The sequence below is a fragment of the Lissotriton helveticus genome, chromosome 10, assembly GCF_964261635.1.
Source record: "Lissotriton helveticus chromosome 10, aLisHel1.1, whole genome shotgun sequence".
Classification (NCBI taxonomy): domain Eukaryota; kingdom Metazoa; phylum Chordata; class Amphibia; order Caudata; family Salamandridae; genus Lissotriton; species Lissotriton helveticus.
In genome coordinates, this window is record NC_136071.1 from 69,575,439 (window position 1) to 69,598,560 (window position 23,122).

The 23,122-nt window shown below is 40.6% G+C and overlaps 1 pseudogene across 1 annotated transcript in view; it reads right to left on the reverse strand.

The window, feature by feature from the left end:
• Positions 1-543: 543 nt before the first annotated feature.
• The window catches only part of LOC144785899 (metalloproteinase inhibitor 1-like), a 111,601-nt pseudogene continuing 89,022 nt past the window's right edge, over positions 544-23,122 (reverse strand). The window contains exons 3-7 of the transcript XR_013602056.1: positions 22,396-22,493; positions 18,412-18,526; positions 13,603-13,717; positions 4,161-4,173; positions 544-4,093 (exon numbers count right to left, since the gene is read on the reverse strand). The product of XR_013602056.1 is annotated as a metalloproteinase inhibitor 1-like (transcript). The remainder of the gene's footprint in view (positions 4,094-4,160; positions 4,174-13,602; positions 13,718-18,411; positions 18,527-22,395; positions 22,494-23,122) is intronic.

Consider the following 23,122-nt stretch of genomic DNA (forward strand, 5'->3'; position numbering starts at 1 on the left):
CTGCAGCATCAACATATTGTTACTATCTACTGCCAGCAGATTTGACCTTTGTGAATTATAGTTCAGCTTCGTAAAAGGAAATTTACATAGATTATTTCAGTCAGATGAATTAGGATTGTTTCCTGATCCCTTCAAATTTCTTCAAATGGGTTCATCAGTTCAGCACAGGTAAATCACTTGCCATCAATACACTCCTTCCATGGCAACCCATCTTGTACACAGTCCATCAGCTCTGACCTCAAATGCCTCCATCAGACACACAATACACTGCACACAGTCCTGCTACACTATAATCACTAATTTAGCAGTCACCTCCACAAACCTCACCTTTCCTATTTTCCAGTGCCGTGCTTAAGTTATATGGACTCTCATTGGCTTCTCTTAAGCAGACTTCAGACAAAATAAAGCACAACTTCAAAGTCCACTCTCTTCCAAGGGTTGACCTATCAAATTATCTATGATGTAGCGCTTCTCATTTGAAAGGTGTATGCAAATTCCCCATTACATATTGACAAACAATTCTCAAATCAGTACAAGGAGTAAGAAATTAATAAAATGGCAAATGTTTATTTATTTTTTTTCAAAATGCTGCAAGAGCTACTAGAAATCATCAAACACCATCATTAAGAGATACTCATGAAAACATTGATCAAGAAGAATAATGTTTAAGCTAGTTGTTTTCAATGTATTTAAAACATAAAGAGAAGCAAATCTGTAATGCACAAACTGAACCTATAACTCTATTTAGACAAAACTAATGTCTGCCACTTACAAAGTAATGAACACCTTATATGTACATCATCATTATGGATCATGGATGTGAAGTCACTAACTAGCTGGAGCATCAGTTCCAAAGTTGAATCATGTTAAAGGTCCAGAGGGGCAAAGGAATCTAACAAAGAAACTGTAGAGAGAGAAACTGTGCTGCCGGGAATGGTGAGGCCAAAGGTGGAAGGTTTAGAGCTACTGAGGGCTAATGTAGGCTGGGAAACAGAAGGAAAGTCCAGAGGAAGATGTTCTTGCTGAAGATTTTTTGACGCAACATCTGGGTTCGGACTATTGGCCAGTACATATCAACTCCACAGTATCAGCCGCCAACATGTCATTGAGGTAATAGGTATGTATAGATTTACTAATCTCAACTTAACATCTAATTACCTTGGTAATATCTTATTTCTCATGTGGTTGATGGAAGCACAGGTCGATATTAAACCTTTGATAGAATGGTGGGAAAATTTTGCTAACTGAGCTTGGAACAAAGAGGAGCTTGTTCAAGTGGTCTACTTACAAATAGACAAAGGAGCCCAAGGCACATCATTTTCAGTCCTGGAAATTCAGATTACCGAACCGCTTTCTAAAATCAGCAATGACAAAACATACCTAAATAGTGATAGTAATAAAAAGCAAAAACATTTACTGAGATGAGATATAACAAAAAGCTGACCAGGCTGAAGCATCAAAATTGAAGTCTCCTGTTATTCTAGCTCAGGCAGTTAGGCTGTCAATTCCTGCAGACTAAATGCCATAGGGAGAGACAGATACCCAATCTTATGCAACAGAGGAAGTATGATGAGATCAATCATTTCTCCTTAACCCCTGGGCTGCGCCGAACGTTCTGCGCTGGTGCGGAACGTTCTATTGCGCTGGCGGGGCCGGAACGTTCAGGGGACATGTGCAGCACTACCGAGGTAGTGCACGCGACGTCCGCTGAACGTGCGCCGCACTGAAGGGGTTAAGAGTGACAAAGCACCAGGCAAATTTACTACTCTCCCTTAATAAGAAAGCTTGGAAGAAAACAAAAAATGAAAGGGTAGAACTATACTACAAGTCTTCCACCTTAGCCTAAGACTCTGATGTTGACGAGCACTGCACTCAGTAGTCGGATCCAAAGTAAAGACATGTATCTTTATCCTAATGGGAAACACAGATAAGAGTGGCTCAGAAGCATAGACCTGGTCCCCTATATCATCAAACAGCTTTCTTAGATCATTGGGTCATATTCTGTCTGAAGCCTAGAGATGAAAATTTGAAAAGTGAATACTTGAAAGTATATTATAGAAATAAATCAAAACTTGAGAATAGAAATCACAGTTGGGACTTTAGAAGAATTATCTAATGCTCAGCAGGGATGAACACTGTGATCTACAAGTTATATAAAAAATTAAGATCTTTGAGACTCATTCTAGAAGGTCAGGCCTACATTTTGTTAGCTTCCTAGAAGCCGTAGCCAAGGCTTTTGGAGTACTCTTCCTAAAACCAAGAACAGTGATGCATACTTAAACTGCTATCATATCATAATTACTGAATTAAAACATTGCTATAAAATGTTTTCAGATACCTCTATGCACCAGAGTATTTCGAATATTTACAACTAGATCATATGAAAATGTGCAGCGATGTAAAGGAGTAATGATTCTGATTCCAGAGCTCGGGTCACCCAGTGTGTAGTGAAAGCTCATTCAGCAGTGTAGAGTGAGGTTGCGTAGAGGGGGGGCTCAAGTCTTTCAAGTTGAGTCAAATCCACAGCCCATCTTAAACAAAAAATGCGTATTTTTCTGTGGTTGAACAAAAAGGCTAAGGGAAAAGTTAAAAGAAGTGATAGTGTGGTGAATAAGAATATATGGAATATCATGTATTTGTGATTTACTACAAGGTGAAGGGTCTTCCTCATTATGAAAGCCTTGTTATTGCCTGGCCATCATCTTCAATAGGAATTGTGGAGAGCAAATTCTATGGAGAAGGGGCCAACATGTGCCTACCTGCTTTCCACGGCGGGTAACAAGCTGGGAGTTGGATAAAGGAAAGATAAAAAGGAAAGTTGAAAGACTTGTGATGAATCTCTGTTCAACCAGTGGAACGATGGGAACGGATGAGAAAATGCATGTATATAGATGATTAAAGTTAAGCTTATTTAATGAATGTCAATGAATACACATATAAAAAAAAGATAGAAAAAAGCTGCTGCTGGAGACTAATCTCACCACTGTGAATAAATATCTGCTATGAAGATAATAGGGATCATTCTAATGTGTACCAGTCTTTGATGACCTTCATTGCTCACAACCTGTGATCCAATTAGTTCCTTCTACTCAGTTTTCGGATATCTTCATCCATTCCATAGCGCTCTATAGTCAACTTTTTCACTTATCTAATCTAATATGCATGTTTCGGTTGTTTTTTACCAGAAACAAATTAATATCTTTTTGGCCAGTTCAACAGTGCTTCAGTATTAATGACAATGTGAGTCCACAGCATTTGGTATCTTGATGAAGGTATTTCACAATATTTGACCATGCTACATCTACACTAGTCTAAAGTATCTGTTCATACTTCTTTTTTGTGGAATGCTTTGTAAATCCTCTTGGTGACATTGCCAGTATGTTAAATGGACAGGCATGACAATTACTGAGTCCTTAAAGGTCTTTAATGTAAAAGGGATTTTACTGGCACTTCTCAGAAGCGGTGCAATACTGTTAAGTGGAGAGTACCAACACTTCTGAGTAACTAACAGGCACTCAGGGACAGGGAGTACTGATATTTCAGTATTCCCATTTCAAGCACTGGACTTTACCATAATGAGTTGGAATTGAGGTTGTGAATAAAGGGAGTTAAGATAATAAAGGCAAGTGAATGGATGAGTTTTTCACCAACAAATCCTCTGCAATTCAGCACAATATATATCCCCAGAAGCTCAGCTTTTTCTTTCCAGAAACTGTTTATAAACAGGGATACCACTAGAGAACCTTTAGGTCAAATTAAAATTAGATTTCCATGTTTGAGGTGGCTTTAGTTGTATGTTATTAAAGTAGGGTGGAGCATTCTACCTCATTCCAGATTTTTTGATTAGTGTGTCATCTGCAAAGACATGCTATGATGGATGCTATTCTGTTGTCTTCAGCTCTGAAGTGGCTGAGGTTGAGAGCAAGGTTTCTTCTGGCCCCCATGTGCATTCACCATTCTCATTTGGTGCACACATTTGATCCTTGTTTTCTTGGCCACTGAACTCAGGATTGAGGTGCATCTTCCATGGGTAATGTCCAGTTAATTCGCAGTATTTACTTGTAATATCATTGCACTCGTATGAATGGCAGATCTAAAATAATGAAAAAGGAAAGCACAGTCATTAAAACACTGAGTTAACATGAAAACTACATGCACACTTTACAGTCAAATCTAGAAAAATAACACGCCTGATTACATTTATTTTAAAGAAAAAAATGTAATATGACTCAAAGAATCTGCGGCCAGATGTATTAACATTGGATTTACAAAAAGTGGTTGTAAATTGCTCACTGACGTTTTGAAAATCCAGTGATGGTCAGTTTTGTCCTATTATAAAGTTAACTTTCTTTAATGTATTTGTTTCATTTTAACATTTTTATTTTGGTCCGCAGATATGAATCCGATTATAAAGTCCAGGGCCTGCAAAGTGCCATTCTCTTTCTACATCAGCATTAGGGACCAATTACAAGTCAACCTGCTTTAGAAGCTGTGATACAGAGTGGCCGGTCTCAACATTACCAGGCCAGCTATTACGAGTTACATGCTCACCCGGTATTAATGGATACAAACTCCCATGGGGATCACTATTCGTGGACAAATAATGGTCTCTATCTTTTTCTGCTCCCTTTTATCATCTGCTTTGAGGAGAGGCCATTGGTAGACAGGGGACCACTCCATGCTCTCCATGCCATAGAAGGTGATTGGACAGGGGCAAAGCAGCATTTCTGTCCTCACCTGTACCCTGTGGACCACTTTGATTTTACTAGGTACTGTTCTACACTCAGTAAATCCAAGTGTTCCCAGGATCTTGAACAAAGGGACAGATATGATTGCCTGAAATGATATCCCTCCTCTGGGAACCTGCTCTAGCTCAGTTCTAACAGAGCCCCATGAGGACATTTAATTGTCAAGATGAAATAAATTCAAACAGACCATATAGTTATCGTCAAACGAGGAGAGTATTTTAAAGTGAGTGCTACAAAGTGCAGAAGTTTTTATGTCTTTCATTTTTCAACACAATATGCTCATCATCTCACAGGAGTTTCTTTCTTAGGATGATTTGCTTAGTATAGCAAATGTCACACTGCACATGAAGTCATCCATGCATATAAAGATTTGGAGGTCATGTATATATGAAAAGTAAGTCCTTTGAAGGGACAATAATGCTGATATTGACAGAACAGGTATTAATAAATGGAAAAACAAATCTAGGGTTATGTATCATTGCACTAATACCAATTTATCTTGTGAAACCTCCTCATACTGTATTGTATTAATATAATTGCTGTGTTTTATGGAACTCCTTTTTAAATTATATTTATACTGCACAAAATTAATGGATGTCTCAAGCATTCTGCATATCTGTGCTAAAACCTGCCTGTTTCTTTCCAGTTCTCATGCACAGTCCATTGTCATTACTTTCTGAGGTTTGCCAGTGAATAACCTAGAAACAGATGTGTGCATAACATCCGTTATACAATCTTGCCTATTCACATTGTTTTCCTATAACCCCTAGTTTAGCTGATCGAAGATCATAACATATGGTGCCTGAAAATGCAGGCTGTCAGTGTCACTTCTGCTGTAGGTCACAATAAAGTCAATGTTTTCTTATTACTAGAAACCCAAGCAAATAATCAACTAAACTCATGGAAAATCTAGCTGGTAAAACCATTCCTCAGTAAAATCAATCACCAGAAACGTACTTCATTCGAAAAGTATAAATTCTAGTTTTGGACAAATTAAACACTTACTATAGACGAAAATGTAATATTAAAGTTTATACTCATAGCTGGATTTAAAAAACACACCAGTATAGAATGCCTTTGGAATTACTTATTTATCCTCCTCCTTTTCTTTAGCTGCTTTCAGGCATAGTGTTAGCCTTTTTAACTTGTATTCCAAATCTACTGGGTTTAATGGAATCTACATAATATGTGGAGGGTGGACCATGCAGTGCGCTCACTCTATCTAGTAGTCAGTGAAGGTTCAGTCTGCTTTGGATTCTCTCCGACAATGCAAAAAGCCACCTTGTGCACATGTACAGCTTCAAAGAGCCTAGGGGCATATTATCAAGGGGGTTTATCTCCGCTTTTTTAAGAAAGCGGAGATAAAATTATCTCCCTATTACCTAGCTGTCGCTAACACCAGTTAGCGACAGCTAGTAGGAGATAGCGACCATCTTGGGCCCCACTTTGCATGTCAGTGATATTTATCACTAATGACATGCAAAGTGGGCGAGGCAAGATGTTAGCGACTGGAAACAGTCGCTAACATCGCTATCTCCTATTACCAACTTTTGGAGATATTCGCGCTAAGCGCGAATATCTCCAAAAGCTAACACCTGCCCTGAGCAGTTCTTAGCCATGTTATTCAATGGGAGGTGGATAACATGGCTAAGAGCATTAGCTCGGTAATGCATGAATATCGCTGACTTTTCAGCGATATTCATGCATTGCGGCCGTTTTTTATCGCATTCGCGATAAACCTTGGTAATACCAAGGTTTATCTGCGATAAAAATCGCCGCAGCTCAGCGGTAAATTTTTGTCTCTAACCAAGCAATAATTATCGCTATTGCTTGGTAATATACCCCCTAGACACACCACTGGAGTGTTGAGGAGCCGCATGCAGGCTTAGGAATTGATAAAAAAGGATCTTACAATTAATGTCCTGATCTTGGCTTGGCAGCAAGATTGTGTTCACAAGCTCTGGTACCAATGCGCAGCCTAGGAGCCGCTTATATACACATGTTCACCCTACTGGCAGCTGCTTCTAAGTGCAATATTCCCTGCATCCACCTGAAAACATAATCCTAGCCATTTTTATATGACTTCCTCCATAAAAATCTAAGACTGAGGTCTTTTTTGGATGCCACCGTAGAAAGTATGACCAATGAGAAGTGCTACAGAATAAAGCTCATTCTAGTGTAAAATAAAAACTCAAAGAGGTGGAAAAGGCAATGAGCATGATCATATTCACTTTTGTTTACACTCCTGTGGCGTTGCACCATTCCCCATATTTGCAAAGTGGGGCTAAGCCACTTAACATGGCTTATCGCCACCTTGTAAATATGTCCCATTCCATCCCTGTCGTCTGCGGCAAAGAGGCGTGCAATGGGTGCTTCTGTGGGCGTCCCACCGCAACACCCATTGCTTTTCAACATTGCCCCAGATTTATAAGGCTGGGGCAGCACCAAAAATTAAGGCCAGGTATTATCTGGTCTTAGAATTGTGCAACGAGGAGAAAGGTCTCGTTGTTTTGCTCTTTCACTGTGTGCTGCATTCTGCAAATCACCATTAATGATTTTTTATGTGAAGGTGTCCCTTACTCCACATAAACAATCGTGCCTGCAGCGCAGGCACCCTTGCAACGTGGCAGCAGGGTGTCTATGCAGCTTTTTTCTGCGAGTACTAGGGGAAATACGGGGTGCACCTTCTTTTTGTAAATACGGCAGATCCCTGTGTTTAGAAAATGTCGGAGCGTGGCGCTGCCAAATTTGGCGTGGCACAGCGCTCCTGCATTTTCTTGTGCATGAGCCCCATAATGCCGTAGATTTGGCTGCAACATTTGTCTTTATCTCACTATTTATTATTTTAATTTCCATATTCAATGATTTCTCTACAATTCTCTAACACACACGTTTCAATTCAAGATGTTCCATGTTCTTTCATGAACAAGAAAAGAGGCAAAGCCCTAAGAATAGATAACATGGCAGTGGACATGCCACAAATCCACTCCACAGGCGTGTGAGCGGATAATTCCCTCGTTCAAAAAGTTGCATAATTGTTGTGAACAGGGAACTAGGTTATGAAGAGCCAAGGTAAATAAATATGATGAACGCACTGTCCCAACTCCAAGCAGGATGCAAGGAAAATATTAGCACCGCTGATGAGGATTTCCGCGAAATTATGCTAAATATTTGTTTCTCAGCAGGAAACGTTTACACATGTGACTTTTGTCAACTGAAAGTTGGCATTTCAAACTGTGGTCTGCTTCAGGCTGTAAGAAGCACTTCATGGTTTAGGCATTTCCATAATCTGCTAATATTCATTATTCAACGTATAGATGTCAATAAGAGGTGCACCAATAGGGCGCCCTGACCCCCAGCCTTTTCACCCTAATCATTAATGGCATAAGGTTGCATTAATGCAGCCACACTCTGAGGTGATAAATATGTACCCTATTTTTTGTTTGCACAAAACCCCTGCTGATATCAACGATATGTGCCAGAGGCGAGCCTTCTTATCATAATTTACCCAAAGACCATCTTTACGACCTTGAACCCAGAAAGACCCAGTGCTTAATTTGAGCTGGTGGTTTCCGGCGCTCAGCACCGCCACTTAATTAGTTTACGTGCTCAGCACTAGCACTTAATTGTCTGCACTGCACTTATGACAGCCTTCTACAAGGTCGCACTGCTTATCTATTTGAGAGGTGAGCATAACAACGGATGTTTATAAATCCTATACACATTAAAAATGACTAATACCTGCCTCCCCGGCCATGCCTTTAGCTTTGGGGACCTGGAAAAATCTGAACGGCTCCACTTGCAGGTGACAGAGATGGTCAGTAGTTGGTTTGGCAGCGATGACAGGAACAATGGGTGGTGCAACCTGTAGGGATCTCTTGGTCAGAGCCCTGGCACTTATTATTTACAAATTAAGCACTGCATAGACAACCCCCTTCCGCCCCCGAAAGGTCTTGGATTTTGATTATTTAGGTGGTAGAGTGGATGGTTATGCAACCTGGGCAACACAGATTGACAAGGACATTTTCACCTTGAACCACAGAGCAAATGCTTCTCTGAGGAATGCTAGTTGGACATGGTTTTCTGCAATATCTTCTACTCTTTAGGTCTGCAAGCCAAAGCAACAGCCGCCACCAAATATGGTGCTAACGTACTCTTGTGATCTCTTCCGCACCAAAAGCAAGTTGGCCGTCTTGTGCGCAGAACATTAGTTAAGGCAATAACAGATCGATATTGTCTTGCTAAATAATGTCCTAAGGCCTGATATGTGATCAGATTTGTCTTTACTGGTCCTTTACAGGTCCTAGGAGTACTGTCTCTATCCGGTAATGTACTGAAGGGACTCACATCAGAAACAATTTTCCCTATGAGTGACTCCCGCTACTGGTTATCGAGTCCATCCATGCGGATATTGGAGGTTTGTCATTGGAGGCCCCCCGCATGCTAGTTCTATCTTCGAGTTCCCAACAGATGGTCTTACTTTACTGTGCCCATTCCAAAATGGCTGACACCCAAACTAACAGAATCCTTTTATACATTGCCTTTGCAATGGCTCGCCACTCCGACAAGTGCCATCCTGACAATCTTGAAGTGGAATCCACAGAGGGCATTCAATGCCTCATGGAGTGCTTATGAAAACCAGAAACACTTAAAGGAATGAAGACCAAGCACTCAAGCGACCCCTACTCCTGCACACATTTCACACAAATACAAACCAGGCTTAAAATACCTGACAAAGCACTGTGGTATCCTTGTATCTATGACTACAAGTATAGTGATTCCATAATACCTCATTGTATTCTAGAATAGTTATTACATAGTTGTGAATTTATGTTATGCTTTTGTTATTTATTATAGATTTATATAAAGGAAGGAGATGTGGTATCCTTGTATTTATAACTTCAAGTATAGTGATTCCATATTACCTCATTGTATTCTAGAATAGTGTTTAGACAGTTACCTGGTGGATTTCATCGTATGTGGATGTGATACTAGTACCTGCTTGTCAATAAAGAATTACTACTTAATTCTTCTGGAGCAGTCATCATTACAAGCACAACAAAAGGCTTATTGAAGAGGCAGTTTGCTACAGGTAGTACTCATAGCTTTCAATAAGGTAGCTGATATGTCATGGGTGAAAATGACCAAGCATACGCCATGCCATTAGATGCTGTAGATGTGCATAGTATATCATGGAATGGATTTTTATGTTTTGGATCTAAACTGGATGGCATTTGCCTGAAACTCTCTTTTGTTGCCCTTATATGATACGCATCCCCTATATTCTTACCTGTTTGTGGCACTGCAGCCTTCACCCCTTTTTGGTTCATGGATGCCACTGACAGATGTCCATTTCTCTGCCAATATTGTATTCTTATTAGAGGCTTTGCCAGCAGAAATCAACGAGCACTATGGCATTATGGGAATAGGGCTACTACGTAACAAAGAATATGTTGCTTATGGAAAAAGAAACAGAACATCTGATCTGTCGATGTCCAAATCTGCTGGAATTTTGCAAAAAAGATATGAATCCTCTATTTAGGACCGCCAATATGAGATCAGTTATGGAGGCTATCTATCCTTTATCGTTTTAAAGGTTCATCAAACAAAATTATTGGTTGTTTTATGAAAATTTGCAATTGACCTATACTAATCAATAATTCCCTGGTAATTAGGAATTGATCTTCTTTAAGATTGATATAGCATATTTTATGATTTTGTATAATAATTATTAATATGTGTTTGTTTTATATGTGCATATTCAAATTCAAACTGAAGTTTTTGTAATAATGAAATTGATTATATATAAATCTGTATGAGTAAAAGTGCCACTACTACAAAGTAACCTTTCTGACCTACCTGCATGGGACAAACAATCCAATTCCCAGTTCTCTTAAATGTCTTCTCTAACTGTTCTATCTTGGTGTTTTAAGATGTTGTTCTTGCAATATACCTTTTCACTTTCCAATTATGTTTATAAAGTTTCATACGCAGATTCTTCCGTAAAGGTTCCCGTATGGAGTAAAACTGTGGTGCAGCTCTATTAGACTGCAGGTGAAGATCGAAGTTGATAAAAATAATGATTTTACCCATTCTATGCAAGCTCCTTGTGGATCTCTGACATAACATCGAGGACAAAATTATAGTATGGAAAGAATATCGTGTCAAAATATTGAGGATCAAAATATTGAGAAAGTAAGTGCAAATAGTAAAGGATAGATTTTGGCACTAACTTTGGCGTAATTTGACTAATCCACATCATTTTCAAAATCAGTATGACGCTCAGTTCAGCTGCTGTCTTGAAGGTTTCAGGGTGATCCGTCAAGTGGGGGCCAAGAAAAAGGGTGGCCCTAAACAATTGTTTTCACAATGTTAGTTCCGGTAGAGATGTTAAACACCACTAGAGCCCTGTAACTGCTGGACGGATTTGCACCAAATTTGGCAGAAAGATAGTTCTTGGTCTAGAAAGAGCCCTTTTTGTTATCTGATGTAAATCCATTCAGTAGCTTTTTAGATATTCAAAGTCATCCAAGTTTGTATTTCTAGAAGCGGGAATACTTCACGAATATTAACGATCTCGTGCTGAGATCTGATTGGCTGTCAACACTTCAACCAGCCAAGCCCCAAACTAAAAGTGAAAAATAAAGAAAAGGGGGCGGGCTAAGAATACCCTAAGCCCCTAGTCCTGGGGCTGTGGTCTGCCAGAGAACTCACCAGGACAAAAAAGCACTTAAAGAAAATTACTGTGAAATTGCAAGGATTTGTGAATTTGCTCCAAATTAAAAAAATAAAAACAAGCAAGTTCTCCTGAGCATCTTTGCATTTTAGCCCCCAGGTGGGCCAGGTCCCGTGATCAAGCTTTAAAATAAGAAACACACACACAGCCACCCTCGTGCTTGCTTAAAAGAGCCCCGGGGACCACCACCTCGCTGGAGATTTAATTATAAATTGAAGAGGGGTGCTGTGCGTCCCCCTCCTGCTGGCTCTTAATAGCCCCAGCGACCAACGCCTCCTTGAAGCTTTATTAGTTAATTGGAGGGGGACCTACAAGATCACAGGATGGGGCAGTGCAGCCCCCCTCCTGGAGCCATTAATGACCCTGGGGACTGCCACCTTCCAGGGATGGTACCCTATGTCGTTGTGTTCCCACCCCTAGACATAGATGTTTGTTCTCACTTGGTGGGAGCTTTGACAGCTCCTGCCAAGCAAGAGCAAATAGTACGTTCACTCCCAGCAAGCAGGAGCAGGAAAACTGCTCCCACCCACTGGGTGCGCACTTTTCATCTGTTTTCCGGTCAGGAAATAAGATGTAAGAGTTGCTACTGCACGTAGGGAGCAGCATTTTTGGCTGCTCCCTAAGTGAAGGAGCAATACTGGCTCCCACTGGAGGCGGGGAGCCGGCAGGGACCAAGGGGGCATTGGGCATCTCCCGTGGTCACCAAGAGTGCTCACTGGTTGACCTGGGTGGGCACGAGGGAAAACACACTTAGTTAGCTGGACCCCGGGGAATGGGGTCCCCGGGGCCAACGTTGGCCTGGGGAGGGGGCCCCGCAGGCTGGGATCCCCAGGGCTAAATCGATCTTGGGAGGTAGGTCGTATGAAGCTCTACTTCTGCAAAGGACAAATGATCCTAACTTCCTGGGCTTGACGAAGGCAAAGCAAGTGTGGTTTCTCTGCAATTACACATTCCACCATTCCTTGGTGAAAGTGAATGAATCATTGATTCTGTTGGAGTGTAATCCATAGTGATTGTGACAAGTGGCTTCTTACCTTCTTACTTGGCCTCTCCTGGTGAGAGTAGAGTCCATGGTTCTCCCTTTAAATGACTATGAGTATACAAAAGTGCTGAAAAACCTGGAGTCCTAGATCATATGGCCCTGTCCACCTTAGTAATATGCAACTCACTGACCCATACATTCACTCACACCCACTCACAAACCCAGGAAACCATTCACACACCCATACAGCCACTTACACACCCACTCACAAATCCATACAGCCACTCACACACCCACTCACAGACCCATACAACTATTCACACACCCACTCACAGACACATACAGCCACACTCATAAAGATAACAGGTAGGAACTATAATTAAAAACCATTGAAATGCAGCCAAAAAAACAGAGGTTACAGGGACATTATAGTTAGAAAATAACCTTAAAAAATCCTTAGAAATGTACTGAAAAAACCAAAACGTTACATGTACATTATAGTTAGGGTCAGATTTCACTTATACAAAACCCCTAAAATTCAGCAGTTTTAGTTTCCTGAGCTAACTATAACTTACACCCCACAATACATTGCTTCTGACCTCACATATTACATCACTCATGAGATAGTCAGCGACATCACTGATGACATCACTAATGACAACTTCAATGGTTTTGCATGTGTAAAATCTGAGCCTAACTATAACGTCCCTGTAACCTTTTTTTTATATAGAAAACTGACCAGTGGCTGCAAGGAGTATTTGAAAAGGTAAGGACTGGATGTTATTATATCTCTGTTGGACCATGGCAACTGGAAAGTATAGGGAAACTACCTGGCATTGCAAGTCCTTATTTTTGGCGCTTGAGAATTAAGGGTGGCTGGGCACTTAACCATATTGTCTTGTACTTACAGAAGCCATGTGTTGGCAGTTGTGAGCTCTTCAACTGCAGTAAAGTAGGAAATTGTGTCTTTAACTATTTGGCCACCAGACCATTCAAACAAATTCTAAAAAGGAAGTTATTCTAAAATATGAGGACATGATTGGTAGGCTTGTTTAAGTGGAGGAAGTATGGCCTTAATTGTTTTCATTCCTGCGTTCTCATTTCATTAGTGGCATCAGAGCTCCGAAGTTACTCACTTTCAGACACAACTGTAGGCACCTTCAATCCCCTTTTTCTCGGCCTCAGACAACTGACTCCAGAGCACAATGTAGTTACAGTGGATCACGTCCACACGACCATTCTGCATTTCACCTGTCAGTGAAGTGATAAAGAAAAGGCACTGATTAACTCTTGTTACATCACAATATATTATGTTTGTGACTTTTGAACAACTAGCTGCTAGGCAAATCTTGGACTTCACCATTTATGCATTTCTGATTTTACCTGTAGCTTCTCTTTCCATCGTCCTGACACTTTTAAATTTTGCCCACAAGCTTCATTTATCTTACATTTAGCACAGGGGTAGCTATGGTTGATTAACAAGGGCATGACCCATGTCAGACGTTTTGGTTACTGATATACAGAGAGTCAAGTTGTGAATCATTTATATAGTCTGCGGTAGTCAAGAATATCTATCATTGCTTCAGTTCTCATGAATCAATGTTGGCTTTATGGGACATAGCCACACTATGAGCCTCATTTATGAGGAACTGGAGTAGGGCAGTGCCACAAGTCTTCTCGCTGTACTGCCCCACACCAATGTCAAAGGGCAGGAATGCACTGTATTTATGAAACAGAGTGCATTCCATTTCTTTACCCCTGGCCAGTATTCTACCTTACCCAGCCTTGTTACTTGCTCTTTTGATAAGTACCCTTTGCATCTTAAGTTAAACCCCTCCACTGTTTTGTCAATGTAATGTGTATCAATTACCTTTGATAACATTTCCAGCCCCTCACTACTGAAAATTGGTTTGGTTACTGACAATTCCCTTGCCACTCTAGCTGCAAATGCAGTGTCTGGGCCATCCTTTTTCTGTTATGACAATGATACATACCTGCACTTTACTAGAACCCAGGACACATCACAGATGCTTCAGTTCAAAGGGTGGTGTTGCAGGCATGTTGAAAAATATAAATATCGTCCCCACCTAGGTTTGGTATGAAACTAACCTCTTCTCTAGGCAGTCAGGCACATCTCACACCAAAAATATAAAGAGCACTTAGCTCATGGACCACATTTCTGCAAACACCTACATATCCAACCCTCCCATCTCTCCAGCACGTTCAGGCTCTGTGGTGGTACCCACTTAGTGTTCCTCCTAACAAACCTTTATCCAATCTAATTCTCAAACGAAGAATTTGAAAAATGTTTCAAGTATCCCAAAAAGGAAAGCTTGTTTAATCTTAATTCTAAAATTCTTAAGTACGCCCACTCTGACAGAGAAATCAACCCATTGTCGATTTTTGCCGGGAAAACTCCATATGACTAGGAGAAAGCTAACTAGTCCAATCTTTAATGTGAGTGAGAATCATTTTACCAAAACATTTCCACTACAATTCAAGAGGATAATAAAGCAGTGATTGCAGGTCTCCTTCTTTAATGTTTGAGCACTCTAGGACCTCAGTGCAGTACTGGCTCTGCCCATAAAATATGGTCACCCATCCAGTAATGTTACTCCGGATAACTTAAAAAATCATGTCTTCAGGATCTCTATTCTTCTGTACTACGCAGGAATTAAACAGATCTTGGAAAAGGTGTCAAATCTTCAGCAGAAGCTTGACAAATTTTAATAACCCATCTTTGCCAAAACCTTTCACTACCGTAGACTAGAATGTCTCATTATCACTCTCAGCTGTTACCAAGTGCATTACCGAGCAACGTGCCTTGTGTGTTAATGGTTTTTGTGTTCAACATAAATTTCTTGGAGCCAGATTTATCCTTTGAAATCCGTTTCACTTTCTTGGGACCAGGGGGAATGCATCTGACCTTGACCATCAAAGGGTTCAGAGCCTGTGTGACATTTTTATAATGACGGTCAAAACATCAGAGCTGTTAATGTCTTTGAGAAACATTGTATTCATTACAGATGGAGGTACTTTCATTTTAATAAGGAGAATATGTGTTAAAAAATCACACAAGGCCATCATTAGATACCTTACAAGTACTCAGTGTTCCCTCTGTTTCTATGAAGGGTGGTAGATCTTATGCATTTGCTTGCATAATCTATAAGGTGAACAGGTGCTAGTCCATGTTAAGTGCTTTTGCACAAGATGCATATTGAGGAAGCTAGGTAATGGTAGTTCAGTTCATGAGGTTGGTGCAATTTCAAGATGTATGGTCCTCTGTTGCATCTTTCATCCTTATGGTGTTTGTAGGAGGAATATTTTTTCGAGAACATCATGATGTGGTGCTTAGCTATAACTTCTTGCTTATAGTCTGCCAATGTCCTCCATGTTTCTGTTACTAGAGCCACAATGTCTCAAAGGGTTGTATTCCTGCCTCTGTGGTCAAGTGATCCTCCTGGTTGGTGGGTCACGAGTGTTTTTTCATATTTGCAGGTGCTATCCAGTTCGGGTGAGGTGCCATTAATTCGTCTTGTGCCAAAACACCAGAACTATTCTATGAGCAGTGTGCTGTATTTTACTATTCTTCTGATTCAGTCTACCTGTTACTAAGCCAGGAACAGCGAGGAAATAGTGTTTCAACCCATGAAGCCCTGTCTGTGTTACATCCATGTTCTCAGTGTCTGGGTTTAAGATGGATGCTTGAATTCTTCTCAGCCAACCAGCAGCCCTACCCTAATCCATCATTTTTCACCCACTATACCACCTCAGTTTGGATCCAACCATATGCAAATCAGCCTTGACCCGGCTCCAATAGGAACAGTCCATCCTGAACTGCCAGGACAGGTCCTCCCTGAACCAGAACACAAGCAACCCGGGACCTGTTTCACCCTTATTATGAGCTCATCATCCATATATAGCTTGATTCCAGTGGCACAGTGAGCACGGGACCCATGTCTAGGTATGCCTGTTACAATTAAGGCATCAAAGTACAAAGTGATTAATGGAATGCTTGAATTGATCTCAGCTACGGATGATTGCCTGGTGCCCACCCTAATCCATCGTATTTCACCCACCATGCCACCTCAGTTTGGATCCACCCATATGCAAATCAGCCTTGATCCTGCCCAAATCAGAACAGTCCAGTCCAAACTAACAGGCCAGGTCCTCCCTGAACTGGAACACAACCAACTCAGGACTGGTTTTGCCTTTATTATGGGTGGCTCAGCCAGTTATAGCTTGATTCCAGTGGCATAATGAGCACACTGCACATGATGCACATTGTGTCACTGGAACCAGGCTGTACCTGGCTGATGAGCCCATAACCAGGCTAAAACTGGTCCTGGGTTGCTTGTGTTCCGGTTCAGGGTACACATGGCTTGGTATTTTAGGCTGGACTGTTCCTAGCAGGGTCAAGGTTATAGGCCTAGATTAAGCTGACAAAACTCAGGAGTTCCTTGCAGAGTAGGCACTAACTAAAAAGCTACCAGCAATGAGTCAAATTCAAATTGAGCTTTATTGAATTTTAGTCAGTTAAAATCATAAAAGCATACATGTCCATAAAAATAGAAAAACCCAATTGATATATATATTAATTAAAATATATTATATATCACAAAGTGTATAGAGTGCTTTCAAGAAGAGGTAAGTCAACCTACAGAATAATGGATTTCAGACTTTGATCAAAGTAAACATTGTGTGTTTGCGCTTCTTCTGACTCTCAGTATGTTTTTCAGAAAATCAGACATGGCACATAAAGATAGTATACTATCTAAAAATTGTAAATATAAAACCCCTGGTCTACATTGTCTCCAACCTGCCTGTTTTAACAGAGGGACGATCCATCTAGTTATTTCCTTTACATAAAATTTACAAAACAATGTCACATGGATAGTAGATTGTGGTGACACGTTGCCACAGGGACAAGGAGAGAGTTCTCTGGACCAATCGTTTATACCTGGATAACTGACCAGACAATCAAAACTATTAAACCTGAAATGAGTTAAAAGATATCTATCATATCCCTCAGTACAACATAAGAGATACGGTTGATTATCTTACGTGGTCATAGTCATTTGATGTTGAACTACCGCCCCCTTATTCATCTCCTGGGCTGCTATAAGTGACTCTAAATGGTTCAAAAAGGTTATTTTGAGATCCTTCCTGGAGATAGAATTCATTTTCTCAGGGGTAATGTAGTAATCTGGAAGCCCTATATCACTCAAGAATTTTTTAACATAGTTCAGCTACATGATCTTGTTAACATGGTCCAGATTCATAGATTCCTTATTTATCTCTCTATTTAGACCTGTGCTGCTAGGTGTCCATACATGGTGCCACATCATCACAGGTTGCATTTTTATAATGTCGGAGACATAAGGGATCCCTAGCTCGCTATGACAATTAAAAACCAGGGAACTTGCTGGTACAGCTAAAATGAACCTTAAAAAAGCGTTTTCGACACGTTGAATCATAGATACATCGTAAAAGCCCCACACTCCCACCCTGAATATCGCAATACTTGGCCTGGAAACATTTTAAGAAGAATGCCAGGTAGCCTTATTTCGCATTTTTTGGGCGAAATTAACAAGAGGGGCAGTTGATTTCATAAAAAGTATACTCCTACTTTTCACCGCTGGGCCCCAGGAACCTGTGTTTGCAAATAAAATACCCAGATAAGTAAAATTATTAGTGGAGTCCACCCTTTTATGTTCCTTTAAGCTCTTGCTCCAAAGCATTGAGATATGGCCTCCACAATTGTTTACAAGATACCAAGATGGAAGAGGAACCTGATTTGAAATTCACTCCATTTGCTGCTATAATTTGATTTGTATGCCTGTTTTGTAAATTCAGTCCCATGTGTTCTACAGCCATCTATTACTAGCATTGGGTTCTGTATACCTTACCCAAATGTGCATACAATATTATTAGAAAGGTCTTACCTGTTATCAAGTAGTCCTTATTGTAATCATCTGGACTGACGTAATATTCACAGTAGTATAGTGTTGCGGTGTAGATAAATTTCAGGTGCTGGATCTCAGAGCCACCTTTGTACACCTGCAGAAGTTGTTGAAAAAGATTCAGCATTTCAATACTTTCCCATATCTATCAGCATTATTGTGAACTTTCTTCTGATGCTTTTGCTCCCTTTCACCTCAGCCAGAAAGAAGAGTCTAATACAGGCAGATGGCAATAGAGTTTTCTCAAATGCAGTTTAATGGTTAGAACACAGCCAAACAGAACACAGACAAACATAACCTACCGATCAGTCTTTTGTTCTGTGTTCATCAACCTTACCATTGAAGCCATCTTATTATATCATTGTCTACAGTTCTGATGTTTTCAAAGTTGCCATGAGATACTATGGCAAATATCACAAACTTTATTTATTTATTTATTTATTTATTTATTTATTTATTTATTTATTTAGTTATTTATTTATTTATATATTTGTGTATGAATATGTTATCAAATTTGCAAAACAAATATTAAACCAACTTATCCAGATACACAAATATATACATTTAAATAAATCAAAATGAAGATAACCATTAAAAATTCCACCTCCTCCATTAGAAATAAACAGGTAACTATTACATCTTTTATTTGGTCCTAGCGGCATCCTTTTTAAGTTGGCACAACCCTTTGATGAAGCCTTGAGTACTGAGGCGCCACCATATCCGAAGAAAAACTCCTAACTCACCCACAATTCCTAAAAAACACAGAGGCGTGAAAATTTTAAATGTATAAATTGTAATCCAGCTACTAATGTTCTTTTTAGTATTGAGGCTGCTGGCCACATGTCTGATAAATATTGTCTCACAGCTGAATCGGATAAAAAACTTTCCTCCAGTGTCTAAAGTGCTTATTAATTGCTTCATTGTAAAGTATCTGCTTTTTAAATTTCATGAGATAGCAAGAGAAGTACTCAGAAAGTGTGTGGGGTCTTCAACAGATGTATAACAAAATGATATTTAGGTTACTGCACCTTACTTGCTATAACCACTTTTAAAAAGTCACATAGTTTTAAACACAGAGGTTATTTACAAGAGGCCTGAGCGTCACTGGTTTTGATGCTCCGGTGAGATGAGATACTCCAGACCTCTCAATCATATATATGAGGTGACCCAAAGTCATCCTGTATGGCTTTGCATGGTCTCATAGATATGGAGTAATGCAAGGCAGTGCTGCATTGCCTTACTTTGCATTGAGGAGGCGTTCCATGGATGTTGGGCTCGGTGTTACCCTTGTCGTCATCTCCCCGCTGCAAATCCCCCACTCTTACCTTCAGCCATTGAGGGGCAGCAACTGCAGCAACTGCCACGGGCAGCAAAAGGTCTAGCTATTCCATACATTTCTGGGCTTTTTCCATTTTTAAATAGTGTTGGAGTTCTCCCTTGACTTTCAGATCTCAAAAATGTTCTTGGTGCTCTCTATTTCCGCAGTACTCAAGATCTTTTCAAAAGCTGACTCCTTCATCAACCATTTCAGCAGCTCTTTCTAATTATTAGGGACGGGCTGCCTGTTTCAGTTGGCACCATTACATCAAACCTTTCCTTCATAGAACTCAGGTTCTCTCACCAGTAGGCTGCATTTTCCATTTGAAGAAATTAATTAATAATAAACTTCAGCGAGCCCGCACTCACCAGCAAAGGCTGGCTGTGCCCGGAATTTAATAGTTTCTGATAATATTTAAAGATTGTAATAATCAGACCCAGTTCCAGACTTAAGGCAGCGTTTGTTGTCCCCCTTCGCAGGTCAAGTTAGCCCTTCTGGATATCCATTGGATAGCTTTATGGCTATCTCATCCACTGGTGTAACGAAAGTTGAGGGGGCCTCAACTGCAAGGTGCGTGGAGGAGCCCCCTCCAAGCTTAATCAGGAGCTCTACGGCCAGAGTGCTATGCTGAGGGGGCCCCCTGATGCTTGGGGGCGTTCCCGCACCACGGGGGCTGCGGGGGCCTGTGTTATGCCCCTGATCTCATCAATACTTCGCTCCCATAAAACAGCAGAGGAACAGTTTTCTAGTTATATTTCATTTTTAAAACCTCCTCTGAATTGTGATGTAGTTCAAGATCTATAGGGGCTTATTTACAAGCCCCCTGTGCTGTAGGCACATCACTTTTTCCCCATTTAAAAGTCACGCACCGGCAACAAGGGACTTGTAAATAAGCCCCATACTTTTTAGCACTACTGCTGTTGCTTTTCCCACATACATCACATTTTCGATGTGGCTATCAAAATTTAGATTACTTTTTACCTACACTCCGCCACTGGCTCCGGTTGTTAACCGCAAAGTCACCACCTGAGCATCTTTGTCATTTTATTAGGGGGGAGGACATAGGGCCTGATTACGATCTTGGCGGACACGGTTACTCCGTCGCAAATGTGACGAATATCACATCCCCGAAATTATCCTATGAAACTTGTAATATGACGGATGGAGTATCCGTCATGTTTGTGATGGAGTATCCCATCTACCAAGATCATAATCAGGCCTATAGTTTTAAACTCATTAATTAACAGATCATTCGCTGTGCAGTATTTAGAGAATTAATTTAGCTGCCTTTGAAGACCCACTGGGGTAAGATCTATTAAAACCATGTAGTCAGAATAAAAAAGATGGGAGATTGATGGTTCTCCTAGTTTAGGAGGGAAGGAACAAATGTAACTCAGAGATGTTGGCATATCAGCAATATACAAGGAAAAAGGAGGGGTGCCAACAGGGTGGTGCAACCGGTGCTGCAGCATTGGGTGCTGATTTCAGGGGGAACTCAGTTTTCAATTTGTTTTGGGTGTTACAAGCATCGGTTGCAGCGTTCTTTGCCTTCTGCAATTTCCAGAAAACAAGATAACTCAAGTGATTAATGTTCTTCCTGGAGTGAAATCAGAGTTTTGTCTAGTTGGGGTTTTGACTGATCATAAAATAGCACAGACGGTTAATATTCCTGCTGCAATGAGCATGTACCATGCAGATCACAATTGGTGCATATAATGTAAGTAGATCGTTGGGCTACTGCTTTTCTAAGAGACATCCTTTTGTTACTTGCAGTTTATAAGTTAAAATCCTAATATAGAACAGTGAACTATTAACTGTAATCAAGTAACTGGTTCCAGGATGCTTGTTTCCAGTCCAGGGAGGACCTGTCATGGCATTTCGGGCTGCATTGGTCCCATGGGGAATAGGGTCAAGACTGATTTGTATATGGCTTGGTCTAAAATGGAAAGGCATGGGGAGCAAATAAAGATGGATTTAGGCCCAGATCTCTTTGTTTTTAATATTTTTGCAGATAATCCATCAGGTACTTGGACCCATGAGTCTTTTACTTTTCTAATCAGGTCTTTAACTTCAATAAAAGACGGAATCAAAACTTCTGGGTCAATAGGCGATATAACAACTATATCCTTCAACTACCTTGTCAGGTTTCTTATCACCCTCATATTCAGCATCATTATGTTTTACTGTAGAGCTCTGAGATATAATTTATTCAAACCTCCTCCTTACTGGATTAGCTTCAATCTTTTTAATTTACCCAAATATTTTCCAACACACTCAATAGCCTCTTAAATGGTGGGTGTTTTAATAACCATCTGACCATCAAAATCATAAAAGGCAAAGTCAACACAGTAATCATTGAAGTTGTGATGATAGGCTCACTGTGACCAACCTACAGTAAGTAAATCAAATAGCTGTGTTTCAGTGTGGTGTACTTTCCATGTGTAATGCAATGTTGTTGAATGTTTTCTGCCACAACCTGATACCTAACCCACGTTGCAATGCTCTTAGCCCTGGAGGAATGGGGGCATGTTCTGATCAGTGAACTGAATTCTAGTCTGCTATCCTACAATGTAGTGGTGCACTCCTATTGACAAGTCAAATGAGTCACCCCAGTCTCCCATTTCAAGATGATGCACTTTTGCCCTTACCTCAAGTGTCTCAATTTCATATTGAATCAAGCTGTAGTTGCCATAATGTTCATCAACCATATCGGTGAAGGTAGCACCAAGAAATTTGGCTCGAAAAACTGAAAGAAACACAAGAATTATTTAAAAAATTGGTCAGTTTCAAACTCAGCGACATCAACTATTGATAATGAACAGCATTATCACAATGATTAGGGAGGAGTCTACTACACTAGGCAGGTGTAAGACATTGGGTTATAAGTTGAGGTGAGTAAAACCCTTCTCAAGCAGAAATCACAATCCTAGTTGCACGGGTGGCGGTTCCGATGTACTGCAAGACCAATGCGGAGTGCTTGCATTGGGCGCACCCTTTCAGCAGAGCCAATGGGTGCCCCTGGAGCAGAGGAGATGCACCAGCTGTACTGGATCCACAGATGGGTTAGCAGAGCACTTTCATGCCCACTTCCAAGAGTCCAGGACTACGGTGGCTCCAATTGGCTGGGTAGGACTCAAGATGGAAGAGTACAAGTGCTAGGTTCATAGATTTTGGAGGCTTTTGTCCTTGAGAATCTAGTCAGGAGGCCAGCAAACTTGCCCTAGTAGTCACTTTGGGGTCCTGGGTTCAACAGAGGCTGGTCGAGTCCTTCTCACCTAGGCCAGGGGCAACAGGCATTAAGTCAGCAGGGCAGTGGTTCCTTACCAGCAGCAGTCCAGCAGCAGTCCTTCTTCCGAAAAAGCATCCACAAGTGAA